Source organism: Schistocerca gregaria, chromosome 1 (assembly GCF_023897955.1).
Source record: "Schistocerca gregaria isolate iqSchGreg1 chromosome 1, iqSchGreg1.2, whole genome shotgun sequence".
NCBI lineage: Eukaryota > Metazoa > Arthropoda > Insecta > Orthoptera > Acrididae > Schistocerca > Schistocerca gregaria.
This window is the reverse complement of record NC_064920.1, coordinates 938,167,819-938,190,964: the sequence shown is the minus strand read 5'-3', so window position 1 is coordinate 938,190,964 and position 23,146 is coordinate 938,167,819.

Sequence of the window (23,146 nt, the reverse complement as noted above, 5' to 3'; positions counted from 1 at the left end):
ATTATTATCTGAATCTACCTCTGCATCTATATGGATACTCTGCAAATCACACTTTAGTGCCTGGCAGAGGGTTCATCGAACAGCCTTTACAATAATTCCCTGTTATTCCACTCTCGAACAGAACGCGGAAAAAACGAACACCTATATCATTCCGTGGAGCTCTGATATCCCTTATTTTATCATGATTTTCGTTATTGTATTATAGTTATATAGGTCACAGAATATTTTCTGTAAGATATGTCCCCCCCCCCCCCCCCCCCCCCCAATGAACAACGGACCTTGGTGTTGGTGGGAAGGCTTGCGTGCCTCAACGATACAGATAGGCGTACCGTAGGTGCAACCACAACGGAGGGGTATCTGTTGGGAGGCCAGACAAACGTGTGCTTCCTGAATAGGGGCAGCAGCCTTTTCAGTAGTTGCAGGGGCAACAGTCTGGATGATTGGCTGATCTGGCCATGTAACATTAACCAAAATAGCCTTGCTGCTCTGGTACTGCGAACGGCTGAAAGCAAGGGGAAACTACAGCCGTAATTTTTCCCGACGGCATGCAGCTTTACTGCTTTACTGTATGATTAAATGATGATGGCGTCCTCTTGGGTAAAATATTCCGGAGGTAAAATAGTCCCCCATTCGGATCTCCGGGCGGGGGACTACTCAGGAGGACGTTGTTATCAGGAGAAAGAAAACTGGCGTTCTACGGATCGGAGCGTGGAATGTCTCATCCCTTAATCGGGCAGATAGGTTAGAAAATTTAAAAAGGGAAATGGATAGGTTAAAGTTAGATATAGTAGAAATTACTGAAGTTCGGTGGCAGGAGAAACAAGACTTTTGGTCAGGTGAATACAGGTTTATAAATACAAAATCAAATAGGGGTAATGCAGGAGTAGGTTTAATAATGAATAAAAAAATCGGAGTACAGGTAAGCTACTACAAACAGCATACTGAACGCACTATTGAGGCCAAGATAGACACGAAGCCCACGCCTACTACATTAGTACAAGTTTATATGCCAACTAGCTCTGCAGATGACGAAGAAATTGATGAAATGTATGATGAGATAAAAGAAATTATTTAGGTAGTGAAGGAAGAGGAAAATTTAATAGTCATGGGTGACTGGAATTCAATCGTAGGAAAAGGAAGAGAAAGAAACATAGTAGGTGAATATGGATTGGAGCTAAGAAACGAAAGAGAAGGCCGCTTCGTAGAATTTTGCGTAGAGCATACTTTAATCATAGCTAACACTTCGTTTAAGAAACATGAAAGAAGGTTGTATACATAGGAGAACCCTGGAGATACTAAAAGGCATCAGATAGAATATGTAATGGTAAGACAGAGACTTAGGAACCAGGTTTTAAATTGTAAGACGTTTCCAGGGGCAGATGTGGACTCTGACCACAATCTGTTGTTTATGAACTGTAGATTAAAACTGAAGAAACTGCAAAAAGGTGGGAATTTAAGGAGGTGGGACCTGGATAAACTGACTAAACCAGAGGTTGTACAGAGTTTCAGGGAGACCATAAGGGAACAATTCACAGGAATGGGAGAAAGAAATACAGTAGAAGAAGAATGGGTAGCTTTGAGGGATGAAGTAGTGAAGGCAGCAGAGGATCAAATAGGTAAAAAGACGAGGGCTAGTAGGAATCCTTGGGTAACAGAAGAAATATTGAATTTAATTGATGAAAGGGGAAAATATAAAAATGCAGTAAATGAAGCAGGTAAAAAGAAATAAAAACGTCTCAAAAATGATATCGACAGGAAGTGCAAAATGGCTAAGCAGGGATGGCTAGAGGACAAATGTAAGGATGTAGAGGCTTATCTCACTAGGGGTAAGATAGATACTGCCTACAGGAAAATTAAAGAGACCTTTGGAGAAAGGAGAACCACCTGCATGACTATAAGGAATTTTGATGGAAACCCAGTTCTAAGCAAAGAAGGGAAAGCAGGAAGTTGGAAGGAGTATATAGAGGGTCTATACAAGGGCGATGTACTTGAGGACAATATTATGGAAATGGAAGAGGATGTAGATGAAGATGAAATGGGAGATATGATGCTGCGTGAAGAGTTTGACAAAGCACTGAAAGACATGAGTCGAAACAATGCCCCTGGAGTAGACAACATTCCATTAGAACTACTGACAGCCTTGGGAGAGCCAGTCCTGACAAAACTCTACCATCTGGTGAGCAAGATGTATGAGACAGGCGAAATACTCTCAGACTTCAAGAAGGATGTAATAATTCCAATCGCAAAGAAAGCAGGTGTTTACAAATGTAAAAATTACCGACCTATCACTTTAATAAGTCACAGCTGCAAAATACTAACGCGAATTCTTTACAGACGAATGGAAAAATTGACAGAAGCCGACCTCGGGGAAGATGAGTTTGGATTCCGTAGAAATGTTGGAACACGTGAGGCAATACTGACCCTACGACTTATCTTAAAAGAAAGATTAAGGAAAGGCAAACCTACGTTTCTAGCATTTGTAGACTTAGAGAAAGCTTTTGACAATGTTGATTGTAATTCTTTCAAATTCTGAAGGTGGCAGGGGTAAAATACAGGGAGCGAAAGGCTATTTACAGTTTGTACAAGAAGCAGATAGCAGTTATAAGAGTCGAATGGTATGAAAGGGAAGCAGTGGTTGGGAAGGTAGTGGGACAGGGTTGTAACCTATCCCCGATGTTATTCAATCTGTGTATGGAGCAAGCAGTAAAGGAAACAAAAGAAAAATTCTCCATGGAGAAGAAATAAAAACTTTGAGGTTCGCCGATGACATTGTAATTCTGTCAGAGACAGCAAAGAACTTGGAAGAGCAGTTGAACGGAACGGACAGTGTCTTGAAAGGAGGGTATAAGATGAACATCAACAAAATCAAAACGAGGGTAATGGAATGTAGTCGATTTTAGTCGGGTGATGCTGAGGGAATTAGATTAGGAAATGAGACACTTAAAGTAGTAAAGGAGTTTTGCTATTTGGGGAGCAAAGTAACTGATGATGGTCGAATAGAGAGGATATAAAATGTAGACTGGCAATGGCAAGAAAAGCGTTTCTGAAGAAGAAAAATTTGTTAACATCGAGTGTAGATTTAAGTGTCAGGAAGTCGTTTCTGAAAGTATTTGTATGGAGTGTAGCCATGTATGGAAGTGAAACGTGGACGATAAATAGTTTAGACAAGAAGGGAATAGAAGCTTTCAAAATGTGGGGCTACAGAAGAATTCTGAAGATTAGACGGGTAGATCACTTAACCAATGAGGAGATATTGAATAGAATTGGGGAGAAGAGGAGCTTGTGGCACAACTTGACTAGAAGAAGAGATCGGTTGGTAGGACATGTTCTGAGACATCGAGGGATCACCAATTTAGTATTGGAGGGCAGCGTGGGAGGTAAAAATCGTAGAGGGAGACCAAGAGATGAATACACTAAGCAGATTCAGAAGGATGTAAGCTGCTGTAGGTACTGGGAGATGAAGAAGCTTGCACAGGACAGAGTAGCATCGAGAAGTGCATCAAACCAGTCTCAGGACTGAAGACCACAACAACAACAACAACAACAACAACAACAACATGTTCACTTAGTTTCGGGTATTAAAATACATAACATTGTTTTCCTACAAAAGTGGGAAAAGTCAGGCTTCCTAATAACAGAACAGACTGAAGCAAAGCAAGCGCTGTATCATGTATAAGATACAGAGGCGAGCGAGTGCACGGGACTTACCCTAGTTCACTGCTAGTAGCGTCACGTCATCGTAACGCGCCTGCATATAGTATTGCACCACATTTAACATAAAAGTAAAAATTAAGATTTGTGTGTAAAACTTTGTTAAAGTATAGTTCTATGTAATAATGTTTCAGGTAACAAATCTTAATGTTATAAAATTAGTAGTTTACGTAAAATTCACGTTTTGAAAGAAAAATAGGAGGCGCTAAATAATGACGCTAGGAAGCCAAAATTTGGTGAGAAGGTGCAGTAAGAAGTCATTAATGAGTGGTGCTGGTTTCCAAAACCATAAAACTAAAATTGACTCCAGAATCCGCGTTTTTCGGAAAAATCAGAGGCGCGAAATAATAGAGCTACAATATTGAAAATTGGTAGGATGCTTCAGTTCACCCTAATAATAATAATGGAAATACCACAATCAGTTACCTCTTCTAGTTTTTTAGTAATTTAGTAAAAACTACTATTGTGAGTAAAATGTACATAAGCATTATAGATTAAGTACTTTAAATTTTAATGATAAAACAAATTCTTTAAGACCAATGATCAGATAGGACAATTAACAAAGCTACACCAAGTTTTAGTCTTGTAGCATAATTAACAGCTGATACAAGTCTTGATAAAGCTATGGTTCAGAGGTAACAATCTACCGTTAGTTCCATTGTAAAAATTCTAGAGAGTAAAGTTTTAATTTTAGCGGGCTGAGATTTTCTACGTGCTTCTGTACTGCTCAGATGTATGTATACAAAAATTGAGAAGTTTGTAAAGCTATTATTAAATGTGATATTTAAGATTATGTGCCTGAGATAGCGATCATTTGGAGGCTTCAGGCATCTGCATATGAACGGAAAGAACAGATGCTCTCTTGGCGGTACGCGCCGGAGCTATATAAAAAGAGCGGCAGAGGCAGTAGTAAGCTCACTCCGCATTAGACCAACGCCTAGTCCACGCGAGCTTAACGTCCGATCGCGCCTCGCCTCGGGTGACGTCATAGCGGGCTGTGACATGCGCGTACTTAGCAATGTAAACGGACATTGAAAATCGCGAGGACTGTACACCGTCCTGGATCGTTTAGACTTCGGTAACAAACTGTTATTGTGCCGTCCGTGTGAAGTATAATTCCGCGTGGCAAGTGGTGACTAACTCCACTTTTAAGGCGAGCATTAATTTTTTTTTTAACATTATTGCGAACTATTAATAGAGCACCGTTAGTTAGAGTAATGAACTATTCGGGAGGAACTTGCTGTAGAAGTCGCCTCTGAACTATTAAACGATTGGCTGAATTAACAATATTTAATGTCTTTAGCATTTTCAGAAGTTTCGAGTAATTTGTGTGAGCCTTTAAGATAATAAAATCTTGTTTGGAACTTTAAATTTTATTGAAGCAGCCCTAATCCCGTGAAGAACTATGGATATTTTTCGTTTAGCTGGGCTGTACAGGAATGTGGCCGTGCAGACTGGGAACTAAGGTCAGTAAGTTTCCCTTCGCTTTCTGACTGGCCACCAAATTAGTTGCCAGGCTCGCGTGATTTAAGGTGGCAATGTTCAACTTTCATTCAACATTAAACAACGACTTCTTCGCCGTCCCACATATGTTGCATCGGCAATAGTCTGTTACGTGAAATGAACATTCAAACAACTCATTCGACAACTTCTTCGCCGCCCCACATATGGTGCTTATCGGCCGGGAAAATTGAATTAAAAGCAAATAAAAGTGCTCGATGTGTGAAAGCGATTGGTATAAATTAACGAACTCGGTAGGCAATAACAGGACACTGAATTGAACTAGTGTGGGAACAGTGTTACCAGTAAAGGCGGGTGTAGTGTATAAACAATAAGTGTCTACCGCTGTACGTTGGTTAGTGACGATGGTGAGGAAGGCGACGATGCTGGATCGCGGCTGCCGACGGCGCTGAGACTAAAGGAAGACGGTGCGTCATCGCGGAGCTGCGCTGATCTGCGAGACAGCTGCCGGCTGCGCCGCGCGGTCAACGATGCCTTGCTGCCCCCCCCCCCCCCCCCCCCCCCCCCTGGAGCTATTGCAGTAGGCGATTCCTGTGGCGGTACTCGACGCTACAGCTGCTGCTGCTGCCTTCAATACGTCGCGACGCGTCGCATCACGATTGCTGGTACACCGCGACGACATCATTCGTCGAAATCAAGCATTTAAGTTAAGTCAAAGACTTTTAAAATATTTATTAACTGCTGCTAACAAACTAAAAGATATGGAAAGTAGTGTACATTTCAGAAGGGAACCGGTCTCTGACCAAGAATCCTCAGGATCAGGAATTGAGTTTAATGAGGATGGTTCCATTAATCCCTCAAATATTGAACTAGAACGTAATTTGTCACCAGTAAATTATGACTTTAATTTAAATGAGAGTGCAGGGATGCAATCAATAAGTGAAATAGAAGTCAAAAGGGAGCCAGTAGAGTTGCTAACTTTGTCAGGTAGTGAAACTGAGCTCAATATATCTCCAGCTCAGTCAAGTCAAGAGATACAAAGTATCAAGGTAGAAGCTCCGGATTGGATGCAAATACTGTTTGCCAAACTCGAATCAAACCAAAATAAAATTGAGGCTAAAATTGAAAATAGTAATAAAAAGTTGGAGAATAAAATTGAGGTTAGTAATAAAGAACTAAAAGAAGAACTGCAATCAAAATGGAATAGTTTGAATTATAAGATAGATGCTATTCATCATGACATTCAAGTAAAAGTAGGGCAACAGTTAACTAAAATGCATAGTACTTTCAAATGTGAAATAGATCAAATTCAAAAAAATTATCAAGAGGCAGATGAACTTTTGGAAGTGAGGTTGTCCGAAAGATTGAGCAACGAGTCCAAACTTTGCTCTGACAAAGTTAAAGAGGTACAAATTAAAGTAGATACTTGTCAGAAAAACATTGAGAAAGTAAAAGAAACCTGTACCGAAATTCGTGGTGCAGTGGAACAAAGATGTTCTGCCAGGATAGAAGCAGTAGAGTCACAAGTAGAGGAATTAAATACTAACATTGCTAACCTAGAAAATAGAGTAACCTCTGTTAATTCTAGTCATTCTACTGTACAGCATGTGACTTCAGTTGACGCCGCTTTTATAGGGTGTCGACAGTTTTTGCGCTTTGATCCTGATAAGTACATTCACCCTCTTGAATTTTGGAATGACTTTGAGGATGTTCTCCCCAACACTTGGTCAGAAAGAGAAAAAATTTCATTTATAAGAAGTCATTTGTCAGGTGATGCTTTGCGATGGTCAGCGGATGTAATGATCAAATGTAAAACTTTATCTGAATTTAAGTCTGCATTTCTCAACGAATACTGGTCACATAACAAACAAAATGATGTGTTAAGGGAATTCTGGAGTGGTAAGAAGTTTTTCCCAGGGCGTGAATCAGTAAAGGATTTCGCTAGGAAGTGGGTTTCAAGACTGTCACATTTGACAGAAAAGATGAAGCCAGATATGATCATTATGGGTTTAGAAGGTAAGCTGCCGTGGTACTGGCAGAAGAGGATCATTTCCGCCCCTAGAGATAATATAGACAAATTTATTGAATATCTGGAAAGAGTGGAAAGAGTAGCTGCTGCTGAGGAGCAGGTGCAGCAGAATAACAAATCTTCTAACAATCACGTACAAAATAATGGAAACGTGAACGTTAGAAATATGGAAGTTAGGCACACCAAAACAAACTATCGAAACCAAAGCCGTGGCAGAGGAAGAGGGGGTAGATACTCACCACGCTTTCGTAACAACTACTATGACGAAAGTGGAGAAGTAAATACTATGCCATTAAGACAAGAAGGGAGTCATGATGCTACTATATCTAGTGGTGTCACAGATGAACGCAACAGGCCGCGTGTGGGAAACTAAATCCCGTCTATGAGGAAACTGGCGCTCACCAGGCGGTAACAGTAACACAGCCAGTAACGGAAACACAGACAATCAGCCAACATACACAGACTGACAACATGGATGACGAAATAAATACAGATAATACCAGTGATGTGTTAAGCCACTCTCACAAAATAGTGGATAGTATTTTGGATACACTAGAAAAATGGGTCAAGGAAGAACAGGAACTCAAGGTAAATAATGGGGAAGAAATAGATAATGGGTTTGAGTTTGATGGGAATAATGATGAAGTAAAAGCTTACATCTTCGATGAAAATGGCAATCTAAAAGCTGAAGTAGAAGTAGCAGAAGTAGAATCAGTACTGCAAAACTTTAGAGAGGAGGAAATGATGAATGAAGGGGGTAGAAATAGTAACGAGGTGAAAGAATCTAGTAGCTGTGTAAACGTGCCACAAATGGTTGAAGGTGACGACATTCTTATGAACAGCAATATTGCGCAGGGACGCAGTTGCTCAGAGGTAGAGGATAGTATGGCTGATGTGCAGCAAACAAAAGTAGAAAAAGTCGTCAGATGCTTCGATTTAAATTTAGTGGACAGATTAGAGAAAGCAGCTAAGATTATAGAGCATGATGAGCCCCAGGATGTAAATGTAAATGTAATTGCAACTGATCAGAATTACTTTAGCTGGAAGAACATAGAACGAGATTTATTAGACGAGGTGTGTGAGCAACCTGTTCAATGTAAAATAACTTACCCTGTTATCAAAGTAAACATATCAGGAGTCACTGTGCGTTGTCTGCTTGACAGTGGAAGTGAAGCAAGTGCTTTATCACAAACATTTTTTGACACCATACCCAATAAAGAGAAGTTAACAGTTATGAAAGTAAGTGGCTTAAAGATTATAGGTGCTACTGGAAAAGTCTCTAGACCAGTTCAACACGAAGCTTTGATACCCATTGGTATAAATGACGTAGTAATAGATCATCCTTGTTTGATTGTGCTAGGCTTAAGTGTTGATATGTTGATTGGTACTGATTTCTTATCAAAGTACCAGGGAAAGATCAATTTTGATCAGAACAACTTAATTTTAACTTTACCTGACTCTAAAGTGATAAGAGAGTCTTTTATAGGAAGTCATATAGGTGGTAGTAATGAAACTTGGGAACTGCCTATTAGAGTAATAAAGAATAAAGGATACTTGCAGGAAAATTTGGTTTTCAGTGAGAATGAGGAAAGTGCTAAGGTTGAAGAGAGACACATCCTAAAGGAAATAGAGGAAAAGGAATTTAAAATTAACAGTAATTAATTACTGTAGGGAGTCTGCCACTCTTTGGCGGATACACGGTTTGGCGTACCGTGCAGTCCCAGCTGGGTGAAACTTTATTTCCTTTTCAAGTTTCATTCCCTTCTTCTGGTCTATCATAACAGGTAAGAATCACATATGTCTTCATGTTGTATATATGCTATTAGGTTTTAAGTATTCTTAGTAAGGATCTACCTAGTGAATGGCAAAACAAAAGTCTGAGTACCAATAAGAGGCAAACATGGCTAAAATAAATAAATTAAAATATTTCATGTAATTGTAAAGGGTTAGAAACTACAACTAAGAGAGACACTTTGCAGTATACGAAGTACGGTATGAATATGAATAATCCATGAGATTATGCAGAAGGTAGTATGTTGCTAGAAATAAGGTTGTCTGAAGGAAAACAGCGTAAGAAGGTAATGCTCATAGAGGCAAGCAATGGCGTTTTAGAATTAAATAAATGGAGATGTGTGGAAGTGGTGTGAGGATCGCACCAAATATATAGAAACAGGACGTCAATATGCTGACAAAAGGAAAAGGGAGAAAGAAGTGGCGAAATGAAGTATTTTGAATCTGGAAGAAAAGGGAGAAAATGAATAAGGTGAAGAAGTGAAGTAAGTAAATTGAAGTAAATGATGTAGGATTAAAGAATAATTCCCTCACGTCTCGTGAAATGGTGAAAAACGCTAAATCTTGCTTGAGGCAAATAAATAGTTAAACAGACAACAGAAACACACAAATATTGGAAAAATGCAGAAATTTGGAATCGGTATACTGAAAATAACTAATTTCTTTAGTAATTCATACAATAAAGCAAAGTGCTGGTCAGCAAATGACTTCTTTGATGAACTAATCCATACGATAATTAAGCCAGAGTACATTAAAACTAAAAGGTTACTCAATTTTCTAAGTTGAAGCAAGATCTTAATATATTAATTTGCTAAAAGAATTTTCACTATTTAGGAACCTAAAAGATTATTTATGAAAGAAGAAAGTAGGAGCTATTGTATCAGATACAACTTAGTGCTAAATGTCTTTCTGACAACTTCACAATTAGTAAAATAGTGCCAGAATATAAACTATAAAATGTACTTTGTCCTACCTTAGATATAAGTTGAAAACAGAAACTTAGACTGTATTGTCTGTTTCTCAGGGACATGCAGGCTGCATGAATGACTGACAACAAGCGGTAGGGAGATTGGAATTAGAGACGCAAACCACAGTGAATAAAATTTCCTCCCACAATTTTGTCAATCAGTGAAATTAAATGAGTGTTACAATAGGACACCCACCACAGTGCCGAGTATTATAGTAAAAGAAAAATGTGAGTGCGTTGCAGTGATAAAAGTCGTGTGTATTTTCTTTTTCAGGAAGAGACTGATTTTAAAGAAAAAAAAATAACTATTTTGTAACCATTGAAAAATTTATATTTCCATGTAAATGTATGTAAATAATTTGTGAATGTCTTCTGTACTAGGTTTTCTATGTGTATATGAGTATGGTTATTTTGTGTATGTAGTAATAAGGAATTTCCTAAGAAGAAGCAACTTAAGTTGAAAGAGGTATACTAAAGTAATCCATCGCTTGTTTGTTCTTTTAGAAATTTAATTTTGTTCAAAAATAGATTTTCACGAAAATTAAAAAGGGGGTGATGAAGCAAAGCAAGCGCTGTATCATGTATAAGATACAGAGGCGAGCGAGTGCACGGGACTTACCCTAGTTCACTGCTAGTAGCGTCACGTCATCGTAACGCGCCTGCATATAGTATTGCACCACATTTAACATAAAAGTAAAAATTAAGATTTGTGTGTAAAACTTTGTTAAAGTATAGTTCTATGTAATAATGTTTCAGGTAACAAATCTTAATGTTATAAAATTAGTAGTTTACGTAAAATTCACGTTTTGAAAGAAAAATAGGAGGCGCTAAATAATGACGCTAGGAAGCCAAAATTTGGTGAGAAGGTGCAGTAAGAAGTCATTAATGAGTGGTGCTGGTTTCCAAAACCATAAAACTAAAATTGACTCCAGAATCCGCGTTTTTCGGAAAAATCAGAGGCGCGAAATAATAGAGCTACAATATTGAAAATTGGTAGGATGCTTCAGTTCACCCTAATAATAATAATGGAAATACCACAATCAGTTACCTCTTCTAGTTTTTTAGTAATTTAGTAAAAACTACTATTGTGAGTAAAATGTACATAAGCATTATAGATTAAGTACTTTAAATTTTAATGATAAAACAAATTCTTTAAGACCAATGATCAGATAGGACAATTAACAAAGCTACACCAAGTTTTAGTCTTGTAGCATAATTAACAGCTGATACAAGTCTTGATAAAGCTATGGTTCAGAGGTAACAATCTACCGTTAGTTCCATTGTAAAAATTCTAGAGAGTAAAGTTTTAATTTTAGCGGGCTGAGATTTTCTACGTGCTTCTGTACTGCTCAGATGTATGTATACAAAAATTGAGAAGTTTGTAAAGCTATTATTAAATGTGATATTTAAGATTATGTGCCTGAGATAGCGATCATTTGGAGGCTTCAGGCATCTGCATATGAACGGAAAGAACAGATGCTCTCTTGGCGGTACGCGCCGGAGCTATATAAAAAGAGCGGCAGAGGCAGTAGTAAGCTCACTCCGCATTAGACCAACGCCTAGTCCACGCGAGCTTAACGTCCGATCGCGCCTCGCCTCGGGTGACGTCATAGCGGGCTGTGACATGCGCGTACTTAGCAATGTAAACGGACATTGAAAATCGCGAGGACTGTACACCGTCCTGGATCGTTTAGACTTCGGTAACAAACTGTTATTGTGCCGTCCGTGTGAAGTATAATTCCGCGTGGCAAGTGGTGACTAACTCCACTTTTAAGGCGAGCATTAATTTTTTTTTTAACATTATTGCGAACTATTAATAGAGCACCGTTAGTTAGAGTAATGAACTATTCGGGAGGAACTTGCTGTAGAAGTCGCCTCTGAACTATTAAACGATTGGCTGAATTAACAATATTTAATGTCTTTAGCATTTTCAGAAGTTTCGAGTAATTTGTGTGAGCCTTTAAGATAATAAAATCTTGTTTGGAACTTTAAATTTTATTGAAGCAGCCCTAATCCCGTGAAGAACTATGGATATTTTTCGTTTAGCTGGGCTGTACAGGAATGTGGCCGTGCAGACTGGGAACTAAGGTCAGTAAGTTTCCCTTCGCTTTCTGACTGGCCACCAAATTAGTTGCCAGGCTCGCGTGATTTAAGGTGGCAATGTTCAACTTTCATTCAACATTAAACAACGACTTCTTCGCCGTCCCACATATGTTGCATCGGCAATAGTCTGTTACGTGAAATGAACATTCAAACAACTCATTCGACAACTTCTTCGCCGCCCCACAAGACACTGAAAGTTATATTTCCTGCCAATTTGTTTTTGTCCAAGCACATTTTCCACTTTCACAATTCTGTTTCCCAAACACGTTTTCAAGCAGCTACAAATCTAAATAACATTTATAAATACGTTTTCAGTTTTTATCACATTTAATTATAATAATTACGAGAAAGAAAATAATTTGTAGCACTCTTGCGTTATGTGACATTGCCAAGATAACTTTCATTTACATTCGTTTTGCAATGAATCCCTTCCAGCAATTTTAGTACAATAAATAGTTTCCTTTTTCACAGTGCAAGTTCAAAACGACGCAATACTGGACGTTGCTTTATTAAGAAACACGTTTAATTTCATGTCCTCTACTATTTTAGAAAACTAGAAATAATTATTATGATACGCCTAGTATAATGTTCTGTTACAATCAAATATATAGTAAAAAAAAAAGTATAGTCGTAAACTATATCTCCAATTTCCTACTGCAAGTATGAAAATACACTAGTCAGATGAATCATTAATGGATTTGAAAAGGTTAAATAAATCGAGAAAGAATACCAGTACCATGACGTCTTCATGCAGTAGGAAACTGAAATTGGACATTTGTGGTAAGGTCTTATGGGACCAAACTGCTAAGGTCATCGGTTCCTAAGCTTACGCAGTACTTAATCTAACTTAAACTAACTTACGCTAAGGTCAACACACACACTCATGCCCGAGGGAGGACTCGAATGTCCGACGGAGGAAGCCACCCGGGCCGTGACAAGACGCCCAAGACCGCGCGGCTACACAGCGCGGCTAGGAATTTGAAAACTGAAAGAATAGTGATAAACATTGGTTTGAAAAGTAGTGACGAAGACAATTCTCAAGAACCCAAGACCACTACAGCTTGGGAACTGAACTGAATGACAGCTCGAACGAGAGGTGCAAGGCAAGAGAGAGAACTGATATTACTAACGAACTTACAAGTTCGAGTTCAGATGCTACTGTGTAATGAATTATCGTAAAATGTATATACGCCCCATTTAATATTTAATTTTTGAAATTTCTTGATTTACTTTCACTCCACTTTAAAACAAAATGCCAAGTATTATACTCATTTGTACAGTAACGAAATGGTTAGTGTCAGTAACCCTGCGATGTGGAGTGTTCCGTTCCTGCTTGATCACTGGCGTCTTGTACATTTTGATGAATAGACATCAGCGCACTCGCATATAAACCGCAATGAGTCGTGCAACGAATGGCATATTATAGCCTATTTTGAATCACAGCATCATACCCTAGTTGCCTTGCCAATTTATATTCAGGTTGCCAGGGTCCCCAAATTTGTGAGACGTTGTTGATGTGTAGTTGATCTGAGACAATTTTCAACAGGAGCCAGAGCGCTGAATGACCTTTCCGTTTCAACTAAAACCACTGGATAAGTGTTAAAAAGGATGCGCAGAGCTAAAAATGTATTTGGAAATAAGCTTCAAACTTTAAGCTCTTACATCTCATTCAAGAGGTCTATTTGTTACAGAGTAATGTTTTTGCAGTTGAAGTTTGAATTGTTTTCAGATGTTTATTTTTTCTTCTAAATCAGCTGTGACATTATGATATTCATTGATAAATAATTTCTATGTCTCAGTGACCTGATCGTTAGGCCACTTTAAATATTACCATAAAAACGCAAATGTTTCATCTAAAATCTTCACTGTTTCTTATCGAGTTTTCAAGTTAGAAACTATATAATCAATAACGACAGGGAAACATTTATCTTGAATAAATCTTCTGAATTCCCATCTGTCATTTTGTTCCCTGTTTCATCATGAAACGATTTACTCTTCTTGTTGCTCACCTCCGGGAATTCAGGATCGATATTAATTGCATTGGTAACAACTTCAGATTTAAGGAGAACGGTGTCTCAATTTTCGCGATGATATTTTAAGTCATTTAATGAGATCTCGCATTGTATTTTTTTTATTTACACGTTAAGTTCCGTAGAACCAAATTGAGGAGCAAATCTCCAAGGTCATGGAAAGTGTCAGTACATGAAATTACAACATAAAAGTAAGAACAGATAAAAGTAAAATGTTAATAAACCCAAAAAAGTCAAGCCATAAGTTTAAGTCGACGCAATCAGCAATACAACAAAAATCGACTTATTTTTTTAAGAAACTCGTCGACAGAATAGAAAGCGTGTTTCGAATTGAAAGAGCGTGGATTACTGCTAAGACTTTTGAATTCTAGTGGTAGCTTATTGAAAATGTATGCAGCATGTATACTGCTCACGTTTCTGCACAAGAGTTAAGTAAGTGGAATCCAAATACAGGTTTGATTTCTGCTGAGTATTAACCGAGTGAAAACTGTTTATTCTTTGGAATAAGATAATACTGTTATCAAGAAATGACAGTAAGGAATATACACTCCTGGAAATTAAAATAAGAACACCGTGAATTCATTGTCCCAGGAAGGGGAAACTTTATTGACTCATTCCTGGGGTCAGATACATCACATGATCACACTGACAGAACCACAGGCACATAGACACAGGCAACAGAGCATGCACAATGTCGGCACTAGTACAGTGTATATCCACCTTTCGCAGCAATGCAGGCTTCTATTCTCCCATGGAGACGATCGTAGAGATGCTGGATGTAGTCCTGTGGAACGGCTTGCCATGCCATTTCCACCTGGCGCCTCAGTTGGACCAGCGTTCGTGCTGGACGTGCAGACCGCGTGAGACGACGCTTCATCCAGTCCCAAACATCCTCAATGGGGGACAGATCCGGAGATCTTGCTGGCCAGGGTAGTTGACTTACACCTTCTAGAGCACGTTGGGTGGCACGGGATACATGCGGACGTGCATTGTCCTGTTGGAACAGCAAGTTCCCTTGCCGGTCTAGGAATGGTAGAACGATGGGTTCGATGACGGTATGGATGTACCGTGCACTATTCAGTGTCCCCTTGACGATCACCAGAGGTGTACGGCCAGTGTAGGAGATCGCTCCCCACACCATGATGCCGAGTGTTGGCCCTGTGTGCCTCGGTCGTATGCAGTCCTGATTGTGGCGCTCACCTGCACGGCGCCAAACACGCATACGACCATCATTGGCACCAAGGCAGAAGCGACTCTCATCGCTGAAGACGACACGTCTTCATTAGTCCCTCCATTCACGCCTGTCGCGACACTACTGGAGGCGGGCTGCACGATGTTGGGGAGTGAGCGGAAGACGGCCTAACGGTGTGCGGGACCGTAGCCTAGCTTCATGGAGACGGTTGAGAATGGTCCTCGCCGATACCCCAGGAGCAACAGTGTCCCTAATTTGCTGGGAAGTGGCGGTGCGGTCCCCTACGGCACTGCGTAGGATCCTACGGTCTTGGCGTGCATCCGTGCGTCGCTACGGTCCGGTCCCAGATCGACGGGCACGTGCACCTTCCGCCGACCACTGGCGACAACATCGATGTACTGTGGAGACCTCACGCCCCACGTGTTGAGCAATTCGGCGGTACGTCCACCCGGCCTCCCGCACGCCCACTATACGCCCTCGCTCAAAGTCCGTCAACTGCACATACGGTTCACGTCCACGCTGTCGCGGCATGCTACCAGTGTTAAAGACTGCGATGGAGCTCCGTATGCCACGGCAAACTGGCTGACACTGACGGCGGCGGTGCACAAATGCTGCGCAGCTAGCGCCATTCGACGGCCAACACCGCGGTTCCTGGTGTGTCCGCTGTGCCGTGCGTGTGATCATTGCTAGTACAGCCCTCTCGCAGTGTCCGGAGCAAGTATGGTGGGTCTGACACACCGGTGTCAATGTGTTCTTTTTTCCATTTCCAGGAGTGTATAAAAAGAAAGACAAATTGGTAAGTGACAACTATAGGGGCATAGCGCTACTCAATATCTGTTATAGGAACTTCTACAACTGCCTATTAGAACGAATAAAAACATCTAGCAACAGACATAATTGGAGAATACCAAAGGCGTTTTCAAGCACGACGATGAACCACGGACCAGACTTTTGTTCTAAAACAGGTATGTGAAAAAAATGTAGGAGCACGGCAGAGAGATACATCTCCTGTTTGTAGACTTCAAGAAATATTACGACAGTTTACATAGACCTAGCCTGGTTAGAACTATGACAGAGTTTGGTATGCCAAAGAAATTGGTCAAACTGGTTGTGGTATGCCTAAATTGCACAAAACTTAAGGTTAAGGTAGGCAATAAAATGACAGAAAACTCTCAAAGTTGTAACAAGATTACGCGAAGGAGATGGGCTATCATCTGTCCTCTTCCACCTGGCACTTGAGAAGGTAATGCGAGATTTCAACAAAGAAAACTTCCAGGGCATTCAAATTGGCAATGGACACGTTACATGTATGGCCTATGCAGACGACTTCGCACTATTAGCATGCACACAAGAAGATCTGAAAAGAAGTATCCAGACCATGGAGTTATTGGTAGAGAGGATAGGTCTACAAATTAGCTCTGAAAAGACTGAGTATATGACCATAGGAAGAAAGATCCAAATCTCTCAAGTTTTAATTGTGAACAAGACCAGGTATAAACACGTGAAAGAGTTCAAATATCTTGGATCAATTTTTACACAAGTAACATCAACTGAAGCGGAGATAAATGCACGACTACAGGCGGAAAACAGATGCTATCACTCTCTAGACCCTGTATTAAAATGTAGAAGTGTCTCTCAACAACTAAGGCTACGGTTGTGTAAGACTTTAATAATGCTAGTAGTACTTTACGGTTCTCAAACTTGGAGCTCTTGAAAAACAAGACCTTAACCGACTGCTTACATTTGAAAGGAAAGTCCTCCGGAAAATATTTGGACCAATCCGAGATCAGACTACTGGAGAATGGAGTAGACGCCATAACACAGAATTAGAAGAGCTGCAAGGAGCCTAACATCTTGGGAGTGATGAGAAGCAAAGACTGCAATGGGCTGAACATGTAGTTAGAATGGAGGCATCAAGGTGGTCCAAAATTGCAATGGACTGGATCCCGTCAGGCAGCGGACCAGTGGGAAGACGTAGAAAGAGGTGGATCGGTGGAGTGAGAAAAGACTTGTTGTAGCTGGGAGTCACGGAAAACTGGAGACAGATAGCAGAAGACAGAGACAGATGGAGAGCTCTAACAGTGGTGGCGCGTGGACCACTGGGCCTGATAACGTGGATGAATGAATGATGAATGTCTAAAGAAAATATTGAGCATGCACTATTAAATAAGAAATGAAACTGTTTGCGTCGTGCATGTAAGCATCATAAAAATGAAGAAATGAAGTGGAAAGCAAGAACTAGATTGGTGGTGCTGGTGTTGGGACTGGGGGGGGGGGGGGGGGGGGTGGTCGATCCGAATATTTTACAGCACCCCATGAGGCTTGGAACGTGAAGATTTTGACGCCCGCCCCCCCCCCCCCCCCCCCCCCCCCCCCTCCTCGCTCCTCTTCGACAACTGCACACCGTGTCATTCGCAAGGCACAAACGCAGCAAGAATGCTCTGTGGAAAGAAATTTAAAACCTCGGCATGAAGAGGATATTTGGCAAAACACTAGCGCTGTCACACAACCAAAGATGACCGATGTCAGAAGATATCGTTAATGGATATTAATAACCAACGGCTGAAGTAGCGTTAACACGGTCCCTCTCTTTTTCGTCAAGCAATATAGTGGTATTTCACGGAAAAGTTTCAACAAAAAACTCCATAACTATTTACAACATCACTAGCTAATTTAATTTCAGTTGCTTATTTAATGTCACTATCCTAAGAGCTGTGGCCGGTGCCAAGGCAATGTTCTGGAAAAGAAGATTTGCTCCTCAGTGACAATGACTCAGTGACTAGTATCGATCGGAAGCCGGTTATCACTTATTATTGCCGATTTGTTTGCGGAAGACTTCGAGGAATGTGCCTTGGAGCTGCCGGCACTGAAACCTGTGTGTTTTCCAGATTTGTAGACGATACTTTTGTTGATAATGTTACCGTAACTGGGTGCCACAGTCATATAATACTGTTTAAATAAAAGTGCCTCCTTTTGACTTTATTTATTCTATAATATTCTAGAACAAACAATCTATAGAGTGAAATGGCGGAGCTTTCATTTAGACAATGTTATATGAAGGACTTTTTTCAATAGTGGTACAAGTCCATTTTTGTTCATTCTGAGATACAGAGTCCTAAAGTTAAATGAGCGCTGAAAAATCTGCAGTTCAGACACCCGAAATATTCAAATATATGTACTTGAATAAGTATATACTTGAATAAGTATATATACTTGAACATTTCGGGTACCCCAACTGCAGATTTTTCAACGCTCATTTAACTTTAGGAGTCTGTATCTCAGACTGAACAAAAATGGACTTGTACCACTATTGAAATAACCCCGTCATTTGATTGTGGCCCCAAGCTACGGAAGTACTAACATTTTGCCTAGCCAGGCACTTGACGTTTCCAACGCACAACGCTTGAGCTAACTAAAACGACTAAATCTATCAGATTTAATAAAAAATGCTGGACCAAAAAATCCATCCAGAACTATATTCAGCTGAAGATTAAACCTACTACAAGACCAACAAAACGGGCATTTGACAGTGGTACTTGAAAATGGCCAAAGACAGAAAAATCATGATTGTACAATAGAATAAACAATCTATACGCTCAGATAGTGGAATTTTCGTTTAAACGATACTTTCATTGTTTGGCCTGACGCTAGTGAGAATTTAAACGGCTGTTAAGAACATCTAAATTCAGTCTATCTAAATATACGTTTCGCGATGGGGGCGTAAATGGATGGCTGCCTTGTCTCCCTTGATGTGCTGGTCTGGAGGAAGACTGATAGTACATTGGGACATCGTTTTCAGGAGGCTCACTCACACTGACTACTGCAGCCTGACACAGGTCTCTGTACGGGTCGGCATGAAGAGATATTTCGTACCGTGGTTCGCAGGGCCTACATCAGCTTAGATTTTTAAGAGATTAGTGTTTAACTACATCAACTTAGACCCTGAAAGTTTGTCAGCTGAGTTAGTCTGACACATCATTAGTCAAAATGGCTATGGTGAAATACACATGTGACGTGAGCATACCTATTACTGAAGCATGCACATGAGTTAAGGATGATAATAGATTAGATTACATTCAGTTCTCGTTCCGTGGACCAAAACAATGAGATTCTCATAAAAAAAATGTTTTGCATCATCCCAGTTCCTAGAACTCCTGAAGACAGGCGTTGACTGTGGATATTGTATCACAGACACAATCCCTTTGACTGTTCAGAGATGTCACTAAAGCAACCCAAAGATGTAAACAACCATGCGTGAGCAGCGCCTATTAGACGGAGGGGGTCCGACAGCCGATCAGTTTCAGTCATTCCACCAAGAAGGAGGTACACGGCTCGTGTTGTCTGTAGTTCAACCATGCCAAGACGGTCAGTACCGCGGTTCGATCGCGTCCGCATTGTTACTTTGTGCCAGGAAGGGCTCTCAACAAGGGAAGTGTCCAGGCGTCTCGGAGTGAGGAACAGCGATGTTATTCGGACATGGAGGAGATGCAGAGAGACAGGAACTGTCGATGACATTCCTCGCTCAGGCCGCCCAACGGCTACTACTGCAATGTATGGCCGCTACCTACGGATTATGGCTCGGAGAAACCATGACAGCAACGCCACCCTATTGAATAATGCTTTTTGTACAGCCACAGGACGTTGTGTCGCGACTGAAACTGTGCACAATAGGCTGCATGATGCGCAACTTCACTTCCGACGTCCATGGCGAGGTCCATCTTTACAACCACGACACCATGCAGCGCGGTACAGATGGGCCCAACAACATGCCGAATGGTCCGCTCAGGATTGGCATCTCTTCACCGATGAGTGTCGCATATGTCTTCAACCAGACAATCGTCGGAGACGTGTTTGGAGACAACCAGGTCAGGCTAAACGCCTTAGACGCACTGTCCAGCGAGTGCAGTAAGGTGGAGGTTCCCTGCTGTTTTGGGGTGGCAGTATGTGGGGCCGACTTACACCGCTGGTGGTCATGGAAGGCACAGTAACGTCTGTACGATACGTGAATGCCATCCTTCGACCGATAGTGCAACCATAACGGCAGCATATTGGCGAGGCATTCGTCTATTCGCGCCCACATCGTGCACATCTTGTGAATGACTTCCTCCAGGATAACGACATCGCTCGACTAGAGTGGCCAGCATGTTCTCCAGACATGAACCCTATCGAACATGCCTGGTATAGATTGAAAAGGGCTGTTTATGGACGACGTGACCCACCAACCACTCTGAGGGATCTACGCCGAATCGCAGGTGAAGAGTGGGACAATCTGGACCAACAGTGCCTTGATGAACTTATGGATAGTATGCCACGACGAATACAGGCATGCATCAATGCAAGAGGACGTGCTACTGGGTATTAGGGCTGACGGTGTGTACTGCAATCTGGACCACCACCCCTGAAGGTCTCACTGTATGGTGGTACAACATGCAATGTGGTTCTCATGAGCAATAAAAAGGGCGAAAATGATCTTTATGATGATCTCTATTCCAATTTTCTGTACGAGTTCCGGAACTCTCGGAACCGAGGTGATGCAAAACTTTTTTGATGTGTGTATGTTTCTTTCTAAAATCATCGTCTTCGAATATCATTTCATAGGAATAGTTACTCTCCCCACCCCAGTATTTATCACTACTCATTACTACATGTGCTATGCAACAGCTGGAAGCTTTGTTTAGAAATATAAACCTAGCTTAGCCACTGCATGCTTGCTGTTGTTTGCTGGGCTTTCGAGAAATCTGTAACAATGTTGTCAAGACACAAGGTAAGTGGAAATTTTGATAAAGGCCAAATAACTGTTTTACTTTAGCTGTGCATTTAATATAAACACAAACTGCATTCAGATAAGTTACTGTTCGGTTAAATTAGGTTCTGTTTAGTCAAAGTTTTGCATACGAGTTTTAGTTGGATAACAGTTTGTGGGGACACAGTTTTGGTAATATGTAGATTTTTGTAGAGTGGGAGGTTAGGTTTGGCTAAATTTCTGGCAGAAAGAAATATAGCAGGGAGGTTAGGGATTGAGCAACGTTTATAATATGGAACGTACACATGGTACGCAATTAACGAATGCTACTCCCTCATGTGGAAATTTAAATGTATTTTTTGGTGCTTCACTCGTTATTTCTCTTCCACACTCCTTTAAAATTATTCCACGAAGTTTCATTGTTCTATGATCACCTGTTTTTCATAGGGATCCTTCCAAGTTACGAAAAGTTAATTATGAGAAGCCTGTACATTCGTCTTGAGGGTACGCGTTCCCCAGAAGTCGAAACTAGGTGGTGTTTACGAAGTTTTTGTCGACGACTTGTAACAAATTTTTACTACAATCAGTTACGTAAGGATTTTTCAGCACTTGTTGCGCTTCGCCCGTCACTCAGCAACAATTTGAAACTAATAGTTTCCTAAGTTCTATTTGAATTTAATATTTTAAGGGGGAATGAAAAACCTTGTGCAACTGAGCTGCTGGTAAACCTTTCCGGATGTGAGGCCGTGGTCCAACAAACTGTTCTGTTCCTGCCGTTCGTCAAGGACTGTGCTGGACAACCTCAGAGGCACTCCTCCGCTGTCTTGCCGAAAGAGTTTCTTGGACCACGACCTTACACCCCGAAACGTTTACCAGCAGCTATGTCACCCGGCCGTGAAAGCCTTCATTCTGTGATATGTAACTGAACCACTACGAGGTGAACGGGCAAGTCCTCTGGGCATGCTGTGTTGGTACCTCCACCTGAAAAGTTCCAGTAACACCCAGCAGCCATCATGTTTGCCCATTATTCCTCCTCTGTACGAAATACTGTTTTCTGTACTGAAAATAAGCTTGCATGAGGACGAAATTTAACCGACATATCCCACAGGCATGGAAATACTTGAGAGCGGTATGGCAGTGTTTGGTCAAGGTGTAACACTTTCCATTTCCATCAGCGTACAAGGCTCTTCAAGCAGTAGGGCAACTGCTCCTTTATATTTTATGATTCTGGGCCCCTTCCTCATATTTACCAGTGAATTTGTGTTAAGAAGAATTGTGCAGACCATGAGCTGCAATCCCTATATGGCACGTCCTTTTGTTGCAAGGAAGTCTGAGTAAGTGGAGTTAGAAAATTAACTAGGTTTCAGAGTGATCAGGGAAGGAGGCGAAATGAAACGGTCTTAGCCTCTTTAATAAATCGTCTCAGCTTTTATGCGAAGTGATTTATGGAATCTATAAATCAGACTGCCCCGACTGTGATATGAGCCTTGCTCCTAAAATTACCTTATTTCGTTTGGTCCATTATTTGGGGGGGGGGGGCGGCATTGACCAGTATTCATGCTGACAGTTGATTCCTCTAGATAGGGGATACAGCATGTAACATTACAGGACATATTGGGACATACTGAAGTATTCGATACTGTAGACTTTTAGGGGATGTCGATACAGATATGCAAAATGTAAAGGGAAACTTTGGTGATGTTTAAATATTGTACTGTGTCAATATTAGGACATTTTGCACAGAAAGAACAAAAATAGAATTAATGTAAATATATATTAGTGTCAGTAACCTATTTTCATTCAATTTTGTAATTATATTTCATTTTGTAAAAGAAAGACTCACTGTTTGCTGTAGCTCTGATTAATTGTATAAATTATCAGTTTTGAGTTAAATTATTTCGTATAATATGGACAAGATACTTTTAAAAACTCACCAGCTAAAGAGAAAGTCTGAAAATGAACGTTTAATGCACACTTCTGGAACTTTCTATGGAGAAATTCTATATTATGATCGCAAAAATACGAAAACTTGTGAAAACTGTTTCATAACCTAATTTCGAAAGACTATTTGTATCAAGAAATATTGCTAAAAAGATTTATTCACGTTTTGAAACACGAT